Here is a 25,596-nt window from a genome sequence, read left to right as displayed (position 1 = left end):
CAAATTTATGACAATAATGTTATTTTTAGCTCTACTGACCCTGCTTTGTCTAGTGAATTCAAATGTTTGATGAAAAGCCAATTCGAAATGAGCATGATGGGTATAATTAATAAATTTCTTGGTTTAAACATTCATCAAAGCAGAGATGGATTTTCATCAATCAAGAAACATATACCAAGAGTTTGCTCCAAAATTTTGGAATGACAAATAGCACGAAGTTAAGAGTTCCAATGGCGGTTGGAACAAGGCTATCACATTTGTTAGACACACCTACTGTTGATCTTACTTTATATAGGGGTATGATAGGTCCATTGCTTTATCTTACAACAAGCCACCCTAATATCATGTTTTCTGTATGTAATTGTGCTAGGTATCAAGCAAATCCAAGAGAACCACACTTAACTACAGTGAAAAATATTTTTCGTTATCTCAAGGGAAAATTTTCGTTAGGATTGTGGTATCCTTCAAAATAAGGATTTTTCATTCAAGTGTTTTCGGATGCAGATCTGGGAGGATGTACACTTGATCGAAAATGTACAAGGGGAGGATGTCAATTGTTAAATGGGAAGCTTGTAAGTTGGCAATCGAAAAAGCAAACTTGTGTTGCAATTTCCACCGCTGAAGTTGAGTATGTTGCAGCTGCCGCTTGCACTTCGCAAAATTTATGGATCCAGAGTTAATTATGTGACTATGCAATTAATATGGAAAAGATTCCATTGTATTGTGATTCACAAAGTGCTATACGCATTTGTCATAATCGAGTACAACATTCGAAAACCATACATATTGCACCTCGTTATCATTTCACTAAAGATCATGTGAAAGATGGCAATATTGAAGTTCATTTTGTAAAAACAACTGATCAACTTGCTGATATTTTTACAAAAGCATTGGATGAAATATCATTTGTTAGAATTTTGACAGGATTGTGAATGATTCAAAGGGGGGTCCGCTAGTAAGAACGATTCAAAAGAATAGAGAAATTGAACAGTTGTCATAGTCAAAGGTTATTGTTCATAGTCAACGCTTACATACGCTTCGATTTCGATAGTTTGGAGTAAAGCACAAATGAACAATGTTCGCAAGTTTGGTATTGTTTTTTATTTTTGAAAAAATCAAAAATTCAAAAAGATTTTATTTTTGTTGTCTTTACATTTTCAAAAAATCAAAATATCAAAAAGATTTTATTTTTGTTTTGTCATTACATTTTCGAAAAATCAAAAATCCAAAAAGATTTTATATTTGTTTTGTCTTTACATTTTCGAAAAATCAAAAATCCAAAAAGATTTTATTTTTGTTTAGTCTTTATATTTTCAAAAAATCAAAAATCCAAAAAGATTTTTTTATTTGTTTTAATTTTCGAAAAACTTAAAAACACAAAAATATTTTCTTTCTTTTCAAAAACATAAAAGACCAAAATGATGTTTTTTGTATTTTGCTTTTCTTTTAATTGTGCAGATTACAAGAATGTCTTGCAAGGATCATGCTAGCATTCTAGGGCAAGATATACTTTCGAAACTTTGTACTAGTTAAGATGTCCCTAGAAGCATGTTGCAGCATGTTGTCCAAAGCCTCTATTGACTCAATGTGTGATTTTGAAAGCTTTAATGAAATCTTTCATCATGAAAATTTCTTCCCAATTAGGCTTGCATTCACATTAGTCTACTGAACTACCTAACTCTTCTCATCTGAGTTAAGAGTTTTCTGCTTGGTCCATACATAGTAGAGGTACATTCGATTCGTAAACCAATCTTTTTCATCTCAAATTTTCTAACACATTTCACACACAATGACATATGTCCAAGAGGTCTTTGACTAAACCAATCAAGACTTAGACATATCAAAACTTTGTGTTCATGATCTGGATTCATGAGACTGTGATAAAGTGAAACCAATTTTCAAATCTTTTAAGGAATTAACGAGGAACTACGTTCCAGATTTTCACGAAACATTTGTTTCAGTACCATGATTGTGATACTCAAAATCATATTCTTTCGATTTGTGAGATCTTGATCAAATGTTATTAACCCATGACATTTGTTTCCCAACACGATCCAGCTGAATATAATTTTTCTTTGAATATGATTTTCGTGTGAGTATCAATTCTTTCAATTGTCACTTTCAAATTAATCCAAAGCATACTTGTCACTGACTACACTGGTCACACAAGTAATTTCTGTTGCAATTACTCACCTATTGTTTAGGATGATATGTAATGAAAATTTTAAGCCGTCCACGGTGCCTTGAAAAAGAAGCCCTTCGATACTTCTTCATAAGTATTCGATTGTAATTCATGGGAAACCACACAAGTTGTTGATGATTTCGACAGTCTGGCATATGACTTCGATTTTTATCCCAAAAGGAAAGAGCCTTACTTCCAAACTGAAGGTTTGCGATGGTTAATATTATATTGGGATGGACAAATAGGCTGTTTGACAAGACAGTTTGTATTCTTTCCGGGTTTCAAGGAGATGTGATGGTCGCTTTTTCACGTGTGGCTCGTTTATCATCGATAAGTTACAATTTTCAAGGTACCACGTCGGATCTCATTTAATTTTGTCCTGCTTCATATTCAAATTCTCAGAGTTACATATCAAAGGGGATTCAAGGGTTATTCATTCAGTTACGCTTTCTAAAGAAAAATCCCAAATTTCCAAAGCTCTTTTTGCTCATTCTTCACCCTTCAAACCCTAATCATGGCCAATCCTGCTCCAGCTGATGCTCCATCACAAACAACTGAAGACGTTTCTTCCCAACTGATTATGAAAATTCAGAGCACAAATTATCAAGTCGAGGGTGATGTCTCTATGTATCCAGAAGCTCTGCAAATGTTGATCGTAGCCCTAAAACACTCTGTTTTACCTACGGCAATGTTCAATTCTTTCGGTGTTCCATTGTCTTGGCTATCTCTTACAGGATCTACAGCAACGTATAGCAAAGCTCTTGATGTTATTACCTTCAACTTGTTAAATGATAAGAAGGTTCGTCTTACCAAGAAACTGTTTTGTCAATTCTGGAAATTCCTAATTCTCTACCGTACTGTATTGTTTCAAATGATCATGTTATCCACATGTTTAATGAGATGGGTGATCAACCACCACTTACCAAGATTAGCCAGTTTAAGAAGTCTGGTCTTCCTTCTATCTAGAACTTCCTTTTTGGTAATTTTCTCTGATGACTTACTGGTCGGAATGTTGGATTAGACAAAGGACGAATGGAAGTGTATGTTATAGTTGCTGGAATTTACTACGATATTGCAGTGGATTATTCAAATCCGATGTGGAAAGAATTTTTGAAGAGTGTTGAAAATACCAATGTTGTCCAAGGGATTTCTTGTGCTACATATTGGAGCTTAATTCTTCGATAAATGTATGAAAAGGAAGGGATGGGTGTACCTACTGATGAACAAATTGTTGAGTTTTTAAAGTACAATTTTTTGAAGGAGGTTGAGGATGATGCAGAAGTATTTTCAAATGTTGCACGAATTCCAGACGCTATGCTCAAGCGTGTTGATCCAAAAAGTTCTGTTTTGATGACATATTTGGCTTCGATCAATCCAGATGAAGAAATTGGTATTTTGTTGGCTAAACCAGATGCAAATTCTTCCTAGAAATCTCGCAGATCCAAGAAGACTGAGAAATCGATTGTAGTACCTACTGAGTCTGGTATTCTTAAAAGAATTTAGAAGAAAGTTCATCCTTCTTGAAAGTCACCAGAACGGTCTACCAGTTTTTCTCCTTCATTTACTCGCAAGCCTCATGTCACCCGTAAAGGAGTGGTTAGTCGTGAAGTTCAAGCTCCGGTGTCTCCTTCCTCAAAGAAAACAATAGCTGCAGATATGGCCAAACATATCTCGATAAATATTAAAAAGCAAAAACTAATACTTCAAAAAGTCTCTTCCAAAGAAGAAAAAATTCTCGAAACTCCTAAAGTTGTCCTTTCTAAAAGCCTTTCGACTCTTGAGCAAACTCCAATCATTCCACTCGAGGTTTCGTTAACCAAGTCATCTCATGAGTAGGTTCGAACCTCTGACATTATTACACACATATCTGATATGGTTGTAAATGTCACTATGGGTGAAGAAGAGTCGAATAAAAATTTCCAATAGTCACTCAAGGTATTATCGCAACTTCTCTAGTCAGTACCCTTTTTTCTTTACCACCCTATATTTTTCCTACACATCCAATTTCATCTTCACCAACATTTACTCAAATTCTCAATCAGCCTTTCACTTCTCTATTTTCTTCCCAATCTACTAATCCACCAAAATCCGTTGATGATACTAACACTGATGATGGAGGATTTGGAGGAACTTTTGATGCACTTGAGTTCGATCCATAAGAAGAAGACATTCCTGATCACATGCTGATCTCAGGGAAATAATTCAAGATTCTGAACAAGAAGCTTAACTCGGTTATTCAATCCCAAACAGATGCAATGGGAAGTAATTCTATGTCCAATATTGAAGTGGATGTCATGCTGAAAGCACACGAAGCTAAGTTGTTCAACATATTCTCTAGCTCGATTCAAGCTTCTGAATCTCGAATTCTGGAAAAGGTGGATGCCAATGACAAAAATAATGAGCTCAAGATCAAATCTCAGTCTTCAACTTTTAATGAAAAAGTCAAAGATTTAAAAATGGTTGCTAAGGAACATCATGTCTTGTTTGTTCAAGATGTGAAAAAGGTAAGGGAGGATGTTAATTTGAAAATTCAAGAATTACGTGAAGTCATGCACAAAGAGATTGCTACTGCACAACGAGACTATACATCTCTCAATCAGAAGATAGATATTATTGCAGACATGGTGACGAAGTTTGTCAAATTGTACGAAGCTTTGAGTCCTCAAATTACTTAACTATCTACTAATGATATTAAAAGCTTCATGTAGATCACAACTTTGTTAAATGAGTTGAAATCATGAATTTCAAAGCCTGGTTCATCTCCTCTGATCACACCAGAATTTTTATCTCAGAAATTTATGTTGCTTGAATCCGTTCTTCACAAATAGTTGGCACCATTGTCCTGAATTCTCGATCTTTTACCAACGAATACCTTCTTGTTTTCACAGGGGTGTAAGGGGGAGAAAAGAAATTTCAAGAATGCAAATCTTCGAAAATTACAAAAGTGGTTGAAATGTCAAAAAAGATTGAGAAGATTATAACTACTAGTGAATTAATTAAAGTTGTATCTACTCATGTCCCAACACCTATAGTTTCAAAGGTGAATACAACAGAAGCCATCAAGATAACAACAAGACCCATTATGAAGGGAATTGTTGTTGGATCTTCTACTGAAAGAGGAAGTTCAAGTTCTTCTAAACCAAAACCTTCTGAAGATGATGGAAAAGGGAAGTGGGTTTTGGTTGAAAAATCAAAAGAAGAGAGAAAGGCCGAAATTGAAGCTAAAATGGGGAAGCAAAGGCAGATACAGAGCATACTAAGACTTCGTGAAATGATCCACCTGGTATGGATAAGGGAGATCCAAAGAAGTTGTACAACTATGACAATATTGAAGAGTTGCTTTCAGCCACATGTATGCATTTGAGAAAAAGCCTAAGAAAATCTATTCTATCACTAACACTGATATGAGTCAGCTTGATTTTCCGGTGAATGAAATGATGTTTATCATGGCTCAGTACAAGATAGTTGAGAAGTTCAATAACGAGGATGATTATATTCATATGAAAGCTAGGTTTCATGCGGTTGTTGGAAAAGAACCAGAAGAAATATGGTCATTAATGAAGGTCAAGAAGGTTATTAGTATAGAAAAAGATGTATTGTTCTAGAATATGATACAAAATTTTCGGTATCATGTTGTAAGAGCGAACAATCAAGTATGTGATTTCTTGGTTGCTGATTATCCTCTAATGAATTTGAATGACTTGATTCAAGTTGCATTAATCCTAAAAGACATGGAGGCTTCGCAACTCCAACGAGCTGATAAAAATTTGTTGAGGCTTGGTCTTGGTCATATCAAAATCTTCATAGACAATTACTATGATTGTATAGCATTGACAGTTGTGGAGTTAGCATCAACATTGGGAAAGGAAGTGAAAGTTTCTACGGAAGCTACGAAGACCCAAGCTGAACTGAAGAAATATGTTGATGGTCAGATATGCTTAAAGCCTTTTGGATTGGTCTCCACCGGAAAAGATAAGAATGGAAAAGCTAAGAGGTTTTTGTTCCAAGTATGTGAAGTGGAAAGATACACTACATCTCAATATACAAACTTCGTTGTTCGTATGAATAATTGATTAAAGAATAATGAAGGAGAAAAAACTGAGTTAAGAAATATTTTGACATGTGTAACATCCCGAAATAGAAAGAGTTGTGTGGAAGCGCAAAAAGTGTAATTTGGGAAAGAGTGACTCGTCGAGTCCATGGATGGACTCGGCAAGTAGAGTCGCGACTTGGTCGCGTGTTAAATAGCCGACTCGGCGAGTCATTGAGATGGACTCGGTGAGTAGGCGCTGAGTGAAGAAAACCCTAATTGTCGGGTTTGAGCCCTATATAAAGAGCATTATGTTTCCTCCCCGGCCTCTTTATCACCCCTTTGAGTCCCTGAAACCCTAAAATCGTGGAGAAGCACCATTGTTGAGTGGATTGGAGCTTGGAGAAGTAATTGTTGCAGAAAGTTTGGAAGTTTGAAGGTGTGGAGCAAGGGGTTTTGCTTGGATTCGAGTTTCCTTGCAGATTAGGGCATTCTTTAAAGGTAAAATCTTGTTCTTGAGCTGCTATTGTCTTGTCTCTTCATTTTGGGGTTTGGGGGGAAACTTATCTTGGGTTATTTTGGAGTCTAAAGGTTGGATCTGAGGTTGCTACCTCAGATCTGGAATGGAGGAGGGTTAGAATGCAGGAAAGTCCCTGTGTTGAGTGTTGGATGAAGCTATCTTGTCCCAAACCTTAGCCCTAATGTGCAAAATGCATAGATCTCTTTGGATTCACGTAAAGATTGCCACTTTACGTTATGGATGAGTTGTAGGAGGCTAGATCTATGTTTTGGATCAATTGCATGGTCTGGAACGCTTCTGTTTGGATTCAGACCGGTGGTACTCGGCGAGTCACATGGGTGGACTCGATGAGTTGCTTGAAGACGAGCTGAGACTCGACGAGTTGGAAGAACAACTCGGCGAGTTGGATGAAGATGGTCTAGAACTCGACGAGTTGGATGAACAACTCGGCGAGTAGGTTGAAGATAGCCTTAGACTCGGCGAGTCTGTTCTTGGACTCGGCGAGTCTTGTCGAAGAGTCCCAATATTTTCTGGTTGAGTCGAAGAATCGGCGAGTCAAGGGATGACTCGGTGAGTTATGTGCGAATGGACTCAGAGTTGTTGGACTCGGCGAGTCTCGGGGTGACTCGGCGAGTTAGGTCGCGGATTGAGTGAAGTTTTGAGTTGGGAACTCGGCGAGTCATAGGGTTGACTCGGCGAGTAGGGTCAGTCAGGGGTTGACTTTGACCCAGTCTTTGACCAAGGGTTGACCAGTGGTTTCCAGGGGTATTTTGGTAATTCTTGGTTGTGGTTTTGAGTTCAGTGCATTGGTGGCTGTCCAGTGGTGGAGATCGTATCAGGGATCGGAGCAGTTCGGGTTATCTGTTCAGTCGGCAGTTTCAAGGTGAGTTATCCTCACTATATCTATAGGGTTTAAGGCACCAAGGCCGACCCTTTTATCGGATGGAAATCCGGGTAATTGTCTGTTGTATGATATTGCGGGATATGGGCCGGAAGGCATTACATGTTGCGGGCCAAAAGGCAATGCGATGTGGATCGGAAGGTCATGGCCTGGAAAGGCGTATGTACATAATTATTTTGTTGGTTGAGTCGTAGGGTGATGTTATTCTAGTGATCGGCTAGGCTGGTATCTTGGTTAGGGTAATGATATGTTATGTGATCTGTTGATCGATTTGCTAACTGTGAACTGCTATATGATTACATGTTATGTGTATGGTCGTCTGGTCTGGAGTGTAACCCGGTATGCACGGTTGTTCTATGTTCTATCATGATATATATATATATATATATGCTTTTACGTTGCGGGCCGGAAGGCGATATGTTATGGGCCGGAAGGCGATATGTTATGGGCCGGAAGGCATTATGTTATGGGCCGGAAGGCATTACGCAATGGGCCGGAAGGCGATATGTTTGGACCGGAAGGTTGTGGCCTGGAAGGGCGTATATGTGGTTGGTATTTTGGGGGCATCTCACTAAGCTTTCGAGCTTACAGTTGTGGTTTTATGTTTTCAGGTTCTCAGGAGTCTGTGGCAAGGCAAAGGCGTGATCGTACCGTTCCTCGCGTTGGTGTTTTATGAAATGGACCTGGGAAATGCTCTGTTAAATAATGTATTGAAAACCTTTTTGTAACAACGTTATTGAAATGGGTTGTTTTTGAAAAGTTTTAATTGTTTCGAAATTTTGGTCGTTACAACATGCTACTCAGAGATACGAAGGATGATGCATTTTGCTGCACAGATTCTCACGAATTGAGAAGTTCGACATGATTACAAAGGGGGAGATTGTAGAGTCGAAATATCTTGTAATATGTCGAAGTCAGTGTAATAGATAATTTAGAATGTTTCCTTATGTATTTTCTAAGGCATCTTTTTGACGAAGCTTAAAGTCTAGCCTTTGTATTCTTTGTACTTTCAGCCTCCTATAAATAGGAGCTGAACATAAAGTTGATAGTAGAGTTTTCCCATCATTTTACTATCAGTTTTGTACTCTTGTTCTCTGAAAGTAATATGAGTTGAACCAGATCTTATTTACTTCTTATGTTCATCTTTTACTCTGATTTGATTCTTATACTCGATTAAACACTTCTACATGTTTGCCTTCACCATAGCAACTTGACTAGATGAATTATGAAGAAAGGGGTTAATAGTGATTTATTAATATATTATAAGAATAATATATTAATTGAGAATACATATTATTTAATTAATATTGGTCAAGAATTAATTTGGATTTAATTTAGTGATCAAAAGAGATTAATTAAATTAAGGGGACTGATATTGTAATTATAAGATAATTACAAGACGGGATGTGGACTCCTAAAAGAAGGAGATGGACGAATTCTATGGAAACCCATAGAAGAATTCGTCCATAAGGGCCTTCTGGAAGGATCCAGTGGACTGCTTAAGGCTTAAGCAATCAGATTAGGGTTTTGACTGAAACCCTAGCAGCTCAACTATATAAAGACCCAATGGGACTCCTAATTTCGGCCATTGAACCCTAAGAAGGATAGACAACTGATTTTGTGATCCCTAGCCTCTCTCTCATATTCTTCCAACTTGCTCTTGTTGTTTGTGATCTATTAGAGGTATCGCATTTGAGGTACTAAGCTTTTGAAAGGCAAAGATCAAGAAAAATTGAAAGGTAATATTCTAACCTTGTATTGAATGGTTTTGTATACTACAACATCCTATGGTGCACATACAACCCTAGAAGCTTTGGATCTATGTTTTCACTAATTATAGATGCAAATTGTTTCCAAAGCTTTAAGCCTACAACTAGTATACAAATGATATAAACTACATAAAATACTAGTTAGAATTTTACATACCTCTTTGTTGTAACTTGATTCCATGGAGCTTAAGAGCTTAGTGCCTTAAGTGTTACACCTCAAATGGCTCACACAACATCAAGAACACTTGGAATAACATGAGAATAAGGATACTTGTACAAAATTTGGTTTTGCTCTCTTGTGTACACACACTAGTCATACTAGTTCCACTAGTGTCATTTCATAGACCATAGACCTCTTTATATAGTGTGGAGGATTAGGATTACATTCATGTAAACCATAATACCCATGACCTTTCATTTCCATAGGATCCATGGGTTAAACACTCCATGGACTATCCATGAAAGCTTAGCCCAACCTAAATGATCTTGGCCTACCATATATATAAAAGAGTTCATATTTAATTAGTCCCTTTTGATCACTAAATTAATTCTAAATTAATTCTTGACCAATACTAATTAAATAATATGATTTCATATTAATATATTAGAACTTATAATATATTAATATAAATCACTAGTATCCTTTTCTCATTTTGTCTATCCAATTGTTCCGATGCCATGCAACCCAAATCGACCATGCCAAGTTGGGTCGAATACAGACCAATAATAAATTGGGCTTAGACATCTAATCCAATAGTCTCCCACTTGGATAAGTCTAAAACTATTATTGCGTATGATTCCAAAACCCGACTAGCAATCGTAGCTCTTAAAAGTTGTTATCGAACTCTGAACAAATCAATGATGCGTCCATTAGATAAGGGATCATATATTTCTCCATTCTAGATATCATATGGACTAATACATGGATTATAATCATTATCGTTGTCCATCTATTGTTTCCCGATTTGCGATTTATGACGACCGACTAATTGAACAAATCAAATCAGTTCAGGCTTGGCCAAGCACTTCGTGGTGTCATCACTAAATCATTGAGGGGCCCACAGATATCGCTTTTATCCCATTAAGGGTAAAAGGAATGGATAAACTTCGACTCATGTGCTTGTTCTAATACTTGTTGAATCATACACAAAGTCACATTTTATAACATCGAGCTACCAATGTGTTTTCATACAATCAATGTATAACCAACTCATAGGCAACAACTCATATCTCTAGGTTTGAAGCATATATGATATTATCATCTCATGATCACTCGTGATAAAATCCATGAAGTAATTCAAATGAGTGTGGTTTGAATCCAATACTCAAAACTTATGAGCACTCATGAATGTTGTAGCAATTCTTGCTATGTCCACTACCTTGGACATCTACAAACCAACTTCATGACAATCTTACCTTAATACCTACTTCCAACGTATTATCGACTGTGGATAGTTTGAATAACTTAGTCATTTAGGAAGAATGACCTAGTTATTCAGGAAGTCAAAACATGCAAAGTGAAACACAATAATAATCGAATCCAATATGGTCTCAGAACATATGAATATAAATAGAACACCTTTTATTTATCACCATATTGATTACACATTATTCATTGTATAATGTTTCATATTATCAACTTTATACTTGAATTAAAACAATAGTTTTCCCATGCTCCAAGCATGTACACTATGTTTTTTTTCCTGAACATTAGTCATGCCATACACCAAGTATGCACACTATGTTTGTCTAGGATCTTTACTTTGTGGAATAGATCGATTGAACATAATTCCAGTGATTCTCATTTCACAACCCCAAATCCTTACCGTAAATGTAAGAAATCTAAATTCCCACCATCTACCGAAATCTGTTAAAAATTATATGCACTGATCCTCTTGTAATTATTATGCACAAAGTCACAAAGACTTGTCAACAATTATTACAGTGTATTCCAATGGAGATCAACTCCATGGAAATGAAGTCTCATATTTAAATTACATTGCTTTGAACATCCTTCCTGCATTAAGTTTTCTAATCTTACACGGAGTGAGTTACTTCCACCTATGGAGACATCTCCATATTTCCATTTTGACTATCACTTCTAAACAAGAGTTGCCTCTTTTCAGAATATCTCAATATGGTCATTCCAAAATTAATACTATACTTCCAACTGTCCCTGAGCAACCAATCTTTGGTAAACCTTAGATTGTCCTCGACAATTGCTTAATCATTTTAGTCATATCTAGTTCTAGTACTATTTGCCATGTTCTCATAATTCAGATTATGAATAGGGATGTCGTAATCATAATCGAATTTTAGAACACAAATAATGTACCCTTATATATAATTCCCTTATCTTGAGCCATTCCAATATAAAATTTGTATATATATATATATATATATATATATATATATATATATATATATATATATATATATATATATATATCCTTGACTAAAGATGATTAAAACCTCAATCGAAGCTTTTTAGACTTGAAATGAAGTATAATTTCCTCTCCCTTAATTATAGCAAAACAACTTTTCCCAATTGAAAGTTTTGTTTTCTATAATTAACATTGCTAACTTGCAACACTTATCATAATTATCATGCTCCCACTAACATGATGATTATTAGCATAACACTTATGCTCCTACTAGCTTTGACATGTACTCAGAAATCAGTTGGACTTCTAAAAATCAATACTTTATTGACTTTCTTACCAAAGTTCAAATTTCTGATACGAGATGATTTGATAAAACTTTATCAAAATCTTACACTTTTCCTTAGACAGCACACATGTGAGTCTAAACAATTTTGAAACTATGAAAAGGCTTGTCGTAATCATAGTCTCAAATGTTTAGACCTTTGTGATTCCTCACAAGTCTATGTTAGTGTGCCGGTTAACCACACACACCCCACTAACGACTGTGAGGATGCAAATATCACAATTGCTATCTACTTAAAACCTACTTAGTGAAAGCGTTTCCTCACCATCATTTTCATGAATCAGAGAGAAACCTTATGACACTTAGATTTTATGGTGTATGTGTTCCTATCCATGTGAATTTGTCAAAACCATAATCACAAGATAAGGTTAGTGACAAATCCAAACTCATATGGACCGAAATTGTGTAATCTTACCTTCTTGCCACTTGGTAGCTCAAGGCCTACCAATGCTTCCAGGTTGTTATGCAAACAATTGAGAACTTTTAGAACTCATATGCAAAGCCAACTTTAACTGGAATGGGCACAGAAATAGGAATATGTCAACACGATAGGTTATAAACCTCACGTCGTGTGCTAGTGATAAACTATAGGTTTCATTCTTGATTTTTAAAACTCTTTTAGGATTTTTAAGACTCCCACTATCCTCTTGACATATAAGACTCACTTGCCAAATATTCAAGAGATAGTGCAGATTCTTTATCAAGACAAACACTTCACACAATTGGCCTTAGTTGGTCTTTGTTTTATCCAAAACATCACAACTTACCAATTTCAAATGTACAAGAGTATGACACTTTTACTCTTACATTTGACAAGTGTTATAAACCTTTCTGTAAGATATATCACTCAAATTACAATCTTGGAGTATGACTCTAAGAATTGTTTTTGGAACGAAGTATGACTCATCTTCTTGATTTAACCATTTCAACAATTCATGAATCCTCTTCTTAGCCATAAGAATGCGCTAATATGTCCTTAGAGGATGAATTGTGATATGGTCTCACAATCATTAAGATGATCATATAAATGTTGGATTAATGTCTAATTCCATAACTATATTTGGTATGTACTTGACCCGACCCGGCATAGTCCATTTGGGTTGCACTTCACCAACACAATTTATATGGATAGTCTTTTGAGAATAGTATATTTATGATTAATATTAATATATTATAAGCTCTAATATATTAATATGGAATCATATTATTTAATTAGTATTGATCAAGAATTAATTTAGAATTAATCAAGTGATCAAAATGAACTAATTAAATATGGACTCTTATATATATGGAATGGGCCAAGTTCATTTAGGTTGGGCTAAGCTCTCATGGATAGTCCATGGAGTGTTTAACCCATGGATCATATGAAATGAAAGGTCATGGGTTTAACCCTAGTCTCCATACTATATAAAGATGTCATTGGTTGGTGAAATTGGCACTAGTGTGGTACACTAAGAAGGGCTAGCCGATTTCACTAGAGAGAACCAAGTATCCATATTCTCTAAAGTCTTCCAGGGTGTTTTGGTGATTTGTGATTCCACTTGAGGCTTCCACACTATTGGGGCTAAGCTCTTAAATCTTGAAGACATCAAGCTACATCAAAAGGTATGTCATCTAACTAGTACTTTGTAGTATAAGAACTTCATAATATGCTAGTTAGGATTAAAGCCTTGGAAAGTTCTTATTTGCATGTTTAATAGAGAAAACATAGATCCAAGGTTTATAGGGTTGCATGTACACCATAGGAGTGTTAGAATGCTCAAAACCCAACAATAACATGATACTAAAGTACTCTCCCATCTTTTCAGATTTGAGAAACTTTTATCTTTGTACCTAACTTGATTCTTCTCATTCGTTCTGCCATACATTGAAACTTTTTGAATGTTTCAGAATTATACTTAAGCCTGTAAGTATAACCATATTTACTAAACTTTAGTAAATCATGATGAATAGTCTTATCGAACTTTTGTGGTGGACTTGACCAGTGCATAAGAATGTGTACTCAATCCCTTTAGTCCTTCACTTGACTCACATATTCATGTGAACAAGGAATTAGTCTTAATTTTCCAAAGATGAAAATTCTCACTCATCATACTATACAACTTGCATCAAATCTATTTTCCAACATTTCTATCAATGGAATCATATAAACAACAATTTTCACACATTCCATTGTAAGGATATTTAAAATAAATAAATAAAATCAAAATTTTTCCCTTTTATTTTAAAATTGTGGAAAACTTATCCTTACAATGCAAATACAAATGAAAATTATGTTATTATGCATTCCTAAGCAATCTGTCATAACTCTTAAGTAATAGCTCAAAATTCTGATCTCCGAACCATGCAATCGAAATCCATTTTCGCGATCACAAGTCGCGTGTGTGTGACGGATTTGGGCATTGTTCAAATCTTGGGCTTTCACAGCTTAGCCGATTTGCCCAGCTTTGGCCCAATCAACTTTTTGGTCATTTTTCTTCAAGATTTCTTCATTTTGAGCCCAATTGCCTTTCCAACACACTCAAAGCTTCCGCAAACTCCTGCTCATCGATCTCCACACATTTGAAAATTCTCCCGTGCCTTGTAATTTAAAGTTCAAATCTTCCAAGCCATCCAACAATTGACAAACCCACTCCATGAATCGTCTCCATAGCCATCAAGCTTAAAATCTAAATTTCCCTTCAAGTCCAATCGCCTCCCAAATATTTCGCATTGCTAGTCTCCAAAAAAAATCTGCAATAATGCTTAAGAAACTAGCAAGTACCCGAAATGGTCATAAAATAACAAAAAGGGAAATATGCATGGAAATTAACTAAAATGTGAATGAAATGTGCTAAAATAAACTATAAAAAGAAGTAAATAAAATGAAGCTATCATATAACTTGAGAAAAACCTAGATCCAAAGCATTAGGGTTGCATGTGCACCATAGGATTGATGTAATGCTCAAAACCCATCAGTGGTATTAGAGTCTAGGATAGTTTTTCTGTTATATGATGCAAAAGTAAAGTTTGCAAAGCTGGAAATTTTCGATTTTCGATTCTGTACCAGGTTCACGACGTGACAAAAGCTTGTCACGACGTGAAGTCGGTTCTAACAGCAGAATTTCGAATTTTTTTTTTTTGCTAAAATTGGATTTGGATAATTACAATAAATTGTTATTCTAATTAAATTTCGTTTTTATCTGTTATGGTAATGCATATCTTAATTTAATTGGAAAATAATAGTTAGAATTTAAGATAATTACTAGACTATGTGATAAACTAATTATTTATAAATTTTAATTTGTAATTATCTTGCCAAAATAAAAGGAAATCGGATTAGGTCAAATTTAGATAATAATAATAAAATATATGGTTAATTTAATTGTTTTTCAAATTTGATCTAAAAGATTTTGGAAAGTTTCAAAATTTGTCCTCAAGTTTTTGAATTTAAAGTTTGATTAAAAATTTTTAATTTTGAAATATTTAAATTCTAAACCGTAGAGTTTTAAAAGTTTAAAATTTATACTATTATAATATCAAAGGATTAATAATTATATATATGTATAATAAAAATCAGTCTTACCGTTAGTAGGCCTCATACACGAAGCCGATCTATAAGGGGGTATAAGGAAACTGCCTATAAAATGGCGGTTCAATGGGAGTCCTTTCTCACCCACCGTTTCCTTACTTGGTGGAGGGTCATTAGCCGAACGGGTAGGATAAGATAAACTAATTCCTCAATAACTAGTATCATGATTTTATAAAGTAACTAAATGTTTTAATAAATTCTCAATCTTAGTTACTTTAGGAAAAATGTGAAAATGATGTTATTCCACGAAATTGCACTCCGTACATTGTCAAGTCATTAGTGGAGCGTGTGTGTCTAACCGGCACACTAATTTGGGACTAACAAGGGTGGAAAAGGGTAGCTCGACGTTTATCATAGATCAATGGAGTGTGTGTGGTTAACCGGCACATTGATTAGGTGATAAATGAAATCAAGAGTATCAAGCATATTTGCATGGTTATTCACACCTTGTTTGTGATCCTCGGTATCCCAGCCACAAACTTGAAGGGCATAATCGAGATTGAAACATGTCATTGAAAAGTTCAGTGAAGCTCAAAAGAATCTGGAAATTTCAAATAATTTGAAACTTAATATTCTTTTTCGTTTTTCATAGTGGAAATTGGTAAATCATCATTTACCTACCTTCAAATATTTTGCAATTGGATTATGACATCCCTCTTCCGAATTATGAAATATTGTGTTGGGTCCTATCCTTAATATTTCATTTGGGTATTATATTAAGGATTCTTATCTAATATAAACTTTGTGTCTTTTATTTTTCAGATGTCTGCTTCAAACAACACTTCTGGCTCAAACGCTTCCGGCTCCTTTTCCCTCATGAAATTATGTGGGAGGGTGATCTTCGATAGATCCAATTTTAACGATAGGATTCGTAATATTCACATGGTCACTCACTACGAGGACAAGGATAGTGTCCTCGACAAAGAGATAAAGGGGATCAATGAAGAAACTGCTACTCCTGAAAAAATCACCGAGTATAGGGTGCATAAGAAGGACGCGAAAAAGGTGTCATGTGTCATGTTTGCCGCTATGACTGCTGAACTCCAAAAGTCATACAAGGACTACTATCCTTTCGAAAAGCACCAAGACTTGATGGAAAGGTGCCATCAAAGTGCTCAACAGGAGAGATACGAGATCACTGACTCCATGATAACAACTAAGATGAAGGATGGAGAGTCCATCACGACCCACTTGCAAAAGATGCAAAGGTTTATGGACCGCTTGCTGAAGTTGAATGTCAACTTCGACGAAGAGATGGCTATTGACATTATCCCACACTCTCTGCCTCCTGGTTATGATCAATTTCGAATGACGTATCATATGAACAAGGAGGAAGTCACTTTAAGCAAGCTTCAAGGCCTACTAAGAACTGTTGAGAGTAGTTTGAAAGACAAGTTTGTTGTATCCACTCCTACAGCTGATGCCCCTGTCTTGGTAATCAGATAAGGGAAAGGAATGAAAAGGAAGGCTCCTTTTAAGAGCCACAAGGGAAAGTCCCATGATGGATCCTCTTCTAGTGGGACCAAAGGTGGTTTTGCTTCTCCTTCCTCTAATCCAAAGGAAGCAAAGTGTTTCCACTATCACGATAAAAGGATTTGAAAACGAAGCTGCCCTACATACTTGCAAGACATCAAAGATGGGAAGATAAAGCCCACCGTCACATGTATTTACACTATTCAATCTAACAAATCATCACATGCTATTTCTTAGGTCCTTGATATAGCATGTGGTTTTCACATTTGTTTTGATTTGCAGGGCCTAAGAAGAAGTAGGGATGTGGAGCACGGAAAGATGAACTTGATCATGGGGAATAGGAAAGCATCACTTGTCACCAAGATTGGAGTTTATTCTTTATTGCAGAGTAGTGGGTTAGGGTTAGATTTAAATGATTGTTTATACTCGTCGGAAATGGCGAGAAGCATTATTTCTTTTCATGGTTTGAACATACAAGGTTTTAGATTTTCGTTTAATAATGATATTGGTTCTATAAATGCTTTCTATAATGGTACTTTCTATTTTGAAGCATTGCCTTGTAATGGAGTATATGAAACTGTGATGGTTGTAGATAACTTAGGAAATAATGTGTTGCACATTGATTCGTCTAATGGTTTGGACAAAGCATGCTTGTGGCATTGTCGTCTTGGACATGTCAACAAGAAATGCATAGCCCAACTCCAAAAGAATGGAGTAATGGAGTCATTTGACCTTAGGGCCGATAACACATCCGAGTCTTGTTTACTTGTAAAGATGACTAAATCACCCTTCACTAGCACTTGTGAAAGAGGTGAGGGATTATTAGATCTCTTACATACCGATGTATGTGGGCCCTCTAGATCCACCACAAGGGATGAAAACCACTTCTATGTGACTTTTACCGATGATTATAGTATATATGGGTATATCTACTTAGTCAAGCATAAGTTAGAAGATTTTGAAAAGGTTAAACAGTTTAAGCAAGAAGTGGAGAATCAATTGGGCAGGAAGGTAAAGATGCTTCGATCCGATCGAGGTGGTGAGTATCTTAGTATCGAGTTCCACGAGTATCTTAAGGAATATGGAATTGTTTCACAATTGACGCCACCTAGGACACCACAACTTAATGGTGTGGTTGAGAGGCACAATCAAACCTTGTTGGACATGGTTCTTTCCATGATGAGTCATACTTCGTTACCTATCTCATTTTGGGGTATGCCTTAGAGACTGCCGCCCATATCCTTAATCTAGTCTCAACTAAGAAGGTTGCCAAAACACCTCACGAGATGTGGACAGGGAAAGTTCCCTCGTTGGCACATATCAAGGTTTGGGGTTGCGAGGCTTTCATAAGACGAGAGACTTACGACAAGCTCGAACCTCATTGTGAGTGATGTATTTTCATCGGCTACCCGCAGAAGTCCTTTTGATATCTCTTCTATAGACCAAGTGATAATGTTGTCTTCGTTGTGAGGATAGGGGTTTTCCGAGAGAGAGAACTCATATGCCAAGAGGACAGTGGGAGACAAAAAAAACATTTTCAATGATCCAAAACAGTTTGTGGTAGTGTTCCAAGTCCAAACTAGGCCAAGAAACTCGATATTCTGCACACAGAGCCTTCAACTCGTCGAGTGCATGAACTGGACTCGGTGAGTTGCTCTGTTACTGAGTGGACTCATCGAGTCTGTTCATGGACTTGGCGAGTTCATCGGTCAGAGGCCAAAATTTCGACTTTTTCAGCTTTGAAAAACTTATAAGCATCAAATATAATAGAAAACAATCATAAGCTCTGATACCACTGTTGGCTTTTGAGCACTATAACACTCCTATGGTGCACATGCAACCTTAAATGCTTTGGATCTATGTTTTCTCTAATTATACATGCATTTTCAATTTTCCAAAGCTTTCTCCTTAGCTAGCATACATTTCAAGCTATTCAATATAAACTTGGTTTGGATGCTTACCTCTTGAGTAGGGTAGAGTTCTTGACCTTTGAAAGCTTGAGCGCCTCAAGTGTGATTCCTCTAATGATTCACAAACACCAATATGAAAGAAGAGGTTTTAAGAGAATAAGTTACTTGACTCAAAAGAGTGTATAGCCGTTTTTGGCTCATGAGGGGTCTATTTATAATGTGGCAAATGCTAGGGTTACACTTTGTAAACCCTAATGCTCCATGACTTTTCACATTCTTATGCTCCATGGGTTTAACCTCCATGAACTATCCATGGAATATCTTATTGGTTTAGCATGGATTATCTTATTGGTTTAGCCCATAATCATGGATCATTAGCCCACATTATAAGAATCATTGATTTACAAAATTAATCCTCATATATTTAATTAGTCTCTTTTGACCACAAAATTAATTCCAAATTAATTCTTGATCAACACTAATTAAATAACTTCATATTAATATATTATACTTGTAATATATTAATAAACCATAAATAACTTTATTCTAAAAAGTTCGTCCTATCAAATTGCACTGGTGAAGGCAACCCAAAAGGACCATGCTACTATCGGGTCAAGTACATCTCAGTTATAGTTATGGGCTTAGACACCAAATCTAACAAAAGGAGCCTCTAGAACTCATAAAGTTACCAACTTTATGAGATCCCAAACACTCAAACTTCTTAAAACATTGAAAAAAGTTGACAAAACTCTAGATCTAACATGCTTGAGCTAAAAATACAAGAACTTGAGGGCTTACAAAGGTCCTAAAATAGCTCAAGATGATGGGGGAGAGGCTTGCTAGTTAAGATGATGCAACAAAGCTCATTCTCTTCTTCTTCTTCTAAGCTAGAAATCACCAAAAGAAGCTCACAATCAATAATGGAGGATTAGGATTTTCTTGATGGTGAAGGGAGGTGATGTAGGCTAAGGGTGTGCAAAACCTAGCCCCTCATTTCCCTTAAATAAGGCGCAAAACCCAAAATTAAGGTTAACCCCCAAGTGACCGTCATGTCGTGACCACTTGTTCGTCACGTCGTGACCCACGAAAGTGGATGCTCATCTCAAAATCCATGATTTTACGTCTTTAATTGACCAAAAATATAAATAAGTCATTTACATGTGTTACAGCTTTTCTATTATAAACTTTTTTTCTAATTTATCAAACTATCTCATTTAATGTCATTTAAGAATTAATTATCATTCATATTAATCTTGTTTTGGACGTATAATCACGAAAGAAAAACATAATGTGACATTTTATTCATTTTAATAATGTTTATTGTTCGTGTTCAATGATGGGAAAACCTTTGTTGAAGGTTTTGTCTTTTAGGATATATCAAATCTTTGAAGGCAAATGTAATTATCAAGAAATTATTTATCAAAAGGGAACAATGGTGTGCACGCACCACACATGAAATAATTTCACAACAATAGGAATTCTCTAGGTCAAAGTTAATTAGTTCAAGAAAAATTGCAAATTTGGTGGTGGGGTTTTTTATTTTTTTTGGATATAGTCCAAATTTTTTAAAATTAAGGATATAATCCTTTTAGCCTACTTTTTACTGTGAATTTGGTTTCTCTCAAATTTGAAAAGGGTTTCTCTCAAATTTGAAAATATTGTTTTACCCATTTGAATTCTTTTCTCTGTTTTTTTAATTGTTTTTTTTATTTGAAATATTTTATGATATGATATGATGCATTCAGTTTGTTCCATGATGATCCATACAAATATGGTCTTGATTTCTAACTTGCATTTGCCCATAGATTCGTCTTGATGCGATCATGACAGAGAAAACACCTTCCTTCTCCCCTTTGGTTCGACATTCCTTGTTTCTAATAGGTGAGATTGGAGGAAATGATTACAATCATACATGGGGTACTATGTGTGGGTCCATTTCTTGTTTTTAAACTAAACAAAACAATAAAATATAATAAAATAAAAATCAAATGGACAAAATAATCTTTTTGATATTTTCAAATTTGATGGGGACTAATTCTACGATAAAAAGCAGACCAAAAAGACGAGCACTACTAAAAATTATTGGCATGTACCTAAAGAATTTGCAAACCATAAAAACCAAATTTGCAGTTTTTTTTCAAGTTAGTTCATTAAAATTTTGATGACTCAAACTTAAATGGTTCGCAATATCATGTGAACAAAATATGAAATCATTTAGCAACGATAATCCCTTAGGTTATTTAAAAAGTTTATTAAAATTTTTGAGCCTACACACTAAAATGGACAGCATAATATGTAAACAAAATCTAATGTCATATCATAACAAGGAGTTACCTAACAACTTGAGATGATCATCCTCAAACGCTTAGAAGTATAGATTGAATACATCAAGCCAAATAAAAATCAAACAGAAAAGTATCAATTTGAAATATAAGACCAAATTAGGTCTTCTAATGTCTTTAACTCCTAGCTAGTTTTGCACATCGTAGATCATAGAAATATTGGTAGGATACCTGAGATCCCCAAAAATCTCGCACTTACTTTCATTGATTTGTTTATTATAGCATCTCATTTTTGCTTCTTTTAAAGTACAATGTTTTAGTAAAAAAAATGAATATAATATTGTAATAGAAAAAATGAAAGTATGATGTTATAATACAATATCAAAACTTGTAGTTGTAGGCCACGATTATAAAACAATAAGCATGAATGATTATATGAATGTTTTCATGTAAGAACACCTGAACATTGGACCTATATAGTGATGCAGAAAGTTCAAGTCTTTATAAACATAAAGAATTGAACTTTACCTATCAAACGGTTTATTACAAACAAAAATAAATTCATGAGGAACCATTGAAATGCGAAACAATCAAGAAAATGATTACTTTACAAAAGCCAAAGTGATACAATTTTCGATCTAAGAAGAGTTTCCAACTTCTTGGAATCACCATCAAATGATACTTTAATTGAAAGTATTCCGTTACATTTGAAAGACCTCAACTTCAAATGGTGTTATCTCTAAAAAGGCTTTAATCCGACCAAACCCATGTCAAACAACCTTTATATGTTTATTTCCCACATAATATAGACTAGTGTTTGACATGGGCTTACTATTAATTCGAATGGTAGCTAGAGAAAACTTTCAAGAAGTTAGAAACTATTCTTAGATGCCTCAGGCATCGAAATGGTAGTAACACCATAATTAATGCTACCGGATAAGGGCCCAACCCAAAGAAACCCACAAACGAACCCATCCGTTATGAAGAATAAGAGCCCAACCCAAAAGAAATCAAAGTCAACGTACACAGGAGAAATAAGTTAGGAGTTCGATTCTAAAGTATCTCCACTTTCCCGTGTTTCCTTTTATTTTTGGCAATTTTAGCTCTAAGCGTTAGGGGTAGATGTTATTTAAATTCGATGTATTTGGTTGAAAATATTATTCAGAAAATTGTCCCAAATTACCCCTGTCCTTTTTCATTCTAGTACGTGGGAGATTGATCCTCTCGAACGTGATCTATTAAAGTTGTGTTTGGCGCGCCATAACTAGCTACTAAGTTAGTTTATGTTATCGTGTTTGGTAAGCTAAAAAGTAGCTTATAAGCTAACTTTTTGAAAAGCTACTTAGACTAGCTGTTTATGAGCTTTTTTTAAAATGTTCCAAATACACCTCTTAATTAATTGTAGATATGCATACTCTTACATGTCCTTTTATGTAATTTTATATATTTCAGCTAGCTATTCACCTAGTTTTATCAAACGTTATTTTTTATCAGCTAGCTTTTCAGCTATTAATTAACTTTTTATTTAACAGTTAGTTTTTCAGCTATCAAGCTAGCTTTTCAGCTAGTACGTCAAACATAGTCTAAGTACCTTGGCTACGACATGTCTCCTTGGCACCCATGACTCTGGGCGATAGGGTTTAACCTAGACATTAGAAGACGAATGTTAGCTATAAATATGATTTTAAACATACATCAACGTAAATATGATTTTAGAATATACATCAACGTAAAGATGAATGTTAGCTATAAACTTATAAGATTTTAAAGACCAAAATTCATCTTTCTACCGGCCGTTGACCACAAACCTAGTCTACAAAGATAACTTGATTGTGAAATAAATTTGGAAGCATGTGTATAACAACACGCGAGTTGCAGAAAGATGAAAATATATAATAATCAAATACATATTATAATGAAAACCAAATAAATAGAAAACAGTTTGATGTTAAACTTGGAAAATATCAATTAAAATGAAAGGGTTATATTATCTAGAATCAAGTCGTTCATTAGTTTTTCTGTTTTCTTTTTCTGCAGGTGACTGATACATAAGGAATTTAAAAATAACCATGTTTTAAGTTTATGAAAGCTACCAAGGGATTTTGAAACATAAAAGTCACATATAATTATGAATCTTGAATGATAGATATCAAAAAGAAACAAGACGATAATTAGTATCTCATACTAAAATCAATACTGTATCACCCAAAGCAACTAGCGGATAAAATGCTAATAATGGCATAAAATAATTAGGGAAAAGATGTAAAGAAACAGTGCACCGATTAATGCACTCTATAGAAATTGAAGATATGTTACATGTTTTAATTTACACTTCTATATAGTTCCATGTCATGGTCATGAAGTCCAATGATTAAAAGAGTTTTATGCTTGTTCCAATGATTAGTTTCATTCCTATTTTCATTTTTTTAACACTAGCAATCCATACCAATCAGCAATAATAAGCCAAAATGTGTTGTTGTTTTCTGTTTTCAATCCTTCTTGCTGATGCTATTTGTTCTTCTTTGTTGTTCCCGTTGGACTATTTTGCCCTTGCTCCTATTTTTGGTGTGTAGCCGTTTTTTGCTGCTGTTAGGATGTCCTCTTTATAGCCCTTCACATTTTGTACATAAAACAAGTCACATTGAATTTAATAGATAATAAGCTTCCTTCACCCGCTCATATTCTAAAATCAAGACAAACACAAGTTGTTCATCTAATTTGCTTGTTGATGGTTATTCTGGCACAACGTAGACTTACCATCAACAATGGTCCTAATTTACCTACTAAAGAAACTCTTTTAAAACGTCAATGTGCATGAGAAGAGTTGTTACATAACCTTTCAAATGGTGGTCAATGTTGTGAGCTTATCCGTATGAGTGAGCAAGCTCTTAAGAAGTTATGCGTTATCTTACGACGTGATGGTGGTCTTCGACCTACTCAATGCATGTCTGTTGTAGAGCAAGTTGTAAGATTTTTGCACATTGTAAGTAATGATTTGAGATATACATTTGTCTCTTGGATGTATCAATGTTCTAAATCCACAGTGAGTAGGTGCTTCCATAGAGTCTTTATATTCAACAACCAAAAAGTGATGTTGTCATCAAATAAATTCAAGAGAAAAATATATTATTTCCTTACTTCAAAAACTATGTAGGGGCAATTGATGGTACACATGTTCGTGTCAAAGTACCTAATAGAGACACGCGTGGCCACAAGGGATACCCAACGATAAATGTCTTAGTTGTTTGTTCATTTGATTTAAAGTTTACGTATGTTTTAACCGGTTAGGAGGGTATTGCATCAGACTTAAGGATACTGAAGAATATGCTTAATAGAGATGACAAACTAGTATTTTCAAATGGTAATTTCTATTACCAATTTTTCATTTTGTGTTTAAATTATTATTAAAAAACTAATTACACTTTAGTTATAGGTCGCTATTATTTAGTAGATGTGGGTTTGCCTCACTTAACTACATTAATGGTGCCATATAGAGGTGTTAGGTATCATTTAAAAGAATATTTCGTTCGAGCCCCACAAAATGCTAGAGAGTTGTTCAATTTTCGTCACGCTTCATTACGTAATGCTATAGAAAGGGAATTTGGTGTTCTAAAAAGAAGGTTTCATATCATTAGAAGTACACAGAACCTTTTGTGAAACACAATCAGACATTTTTTTTTGGCATGTTGTATTTTACATAACTTTTTGATAGTCGAAGATCGTGACAAAGATCTTGAAGATGAGGTATTACAAGAGGTTTTAAGTGCACCAACAGATGATGTGATACATAATTCAAGTGGTGTGCGTGAGGGTAACAACATAGCAGAACAACTGAAGAACTCAATTGCAAATCAAATGTGGACTAATTACTTATTGAGTCCAAACAATGAAATAAATATGTCAACATAGTTTAAGAGTATTTCGTTATAGTATCTCGTTTGCAATTTGGTTTTTTATTGAACACTGTTTTGTGAATTTATTTCTGTTATTTAGTTTTTTTAACGTTATTTTTTTATAACTTGTACACGTTATAACTATGTTTTTTTTTATAATAATGTATGCTTCTTTTTATGTTATGTAGAAACCGATAAATGAACAAGCAAGATCCTTTTGTAAATGTCGGTAGGAAATCACTCGTGAACTGGATAGAAGAGATGGATGTTGCATTTGGTGATGCAATGGTACAACAAGAAGAAAAAGGATATAGGCTTATTGGAAATTTTACTACACA

Source organism: Lactuca saligna, chromosome 5, assembly GCF_052625555.1.
Source record: "Lactuca saligna cultivar CGN05327 chromosome 5, ASM5262555v1, whole genome shotgun sequence".
Classification (NCBI taxonomy): Eukaryota; Viridiplantae; Streptophyta; class Magnoliopsida; order Asterales; family Asteraceae; genus Lactuca; species Lactuca saligna.
The sequence above is the reverse complement of the archived record's forward strand: the minus strand, read 5'-3'. Positions refer to the sequence as shown.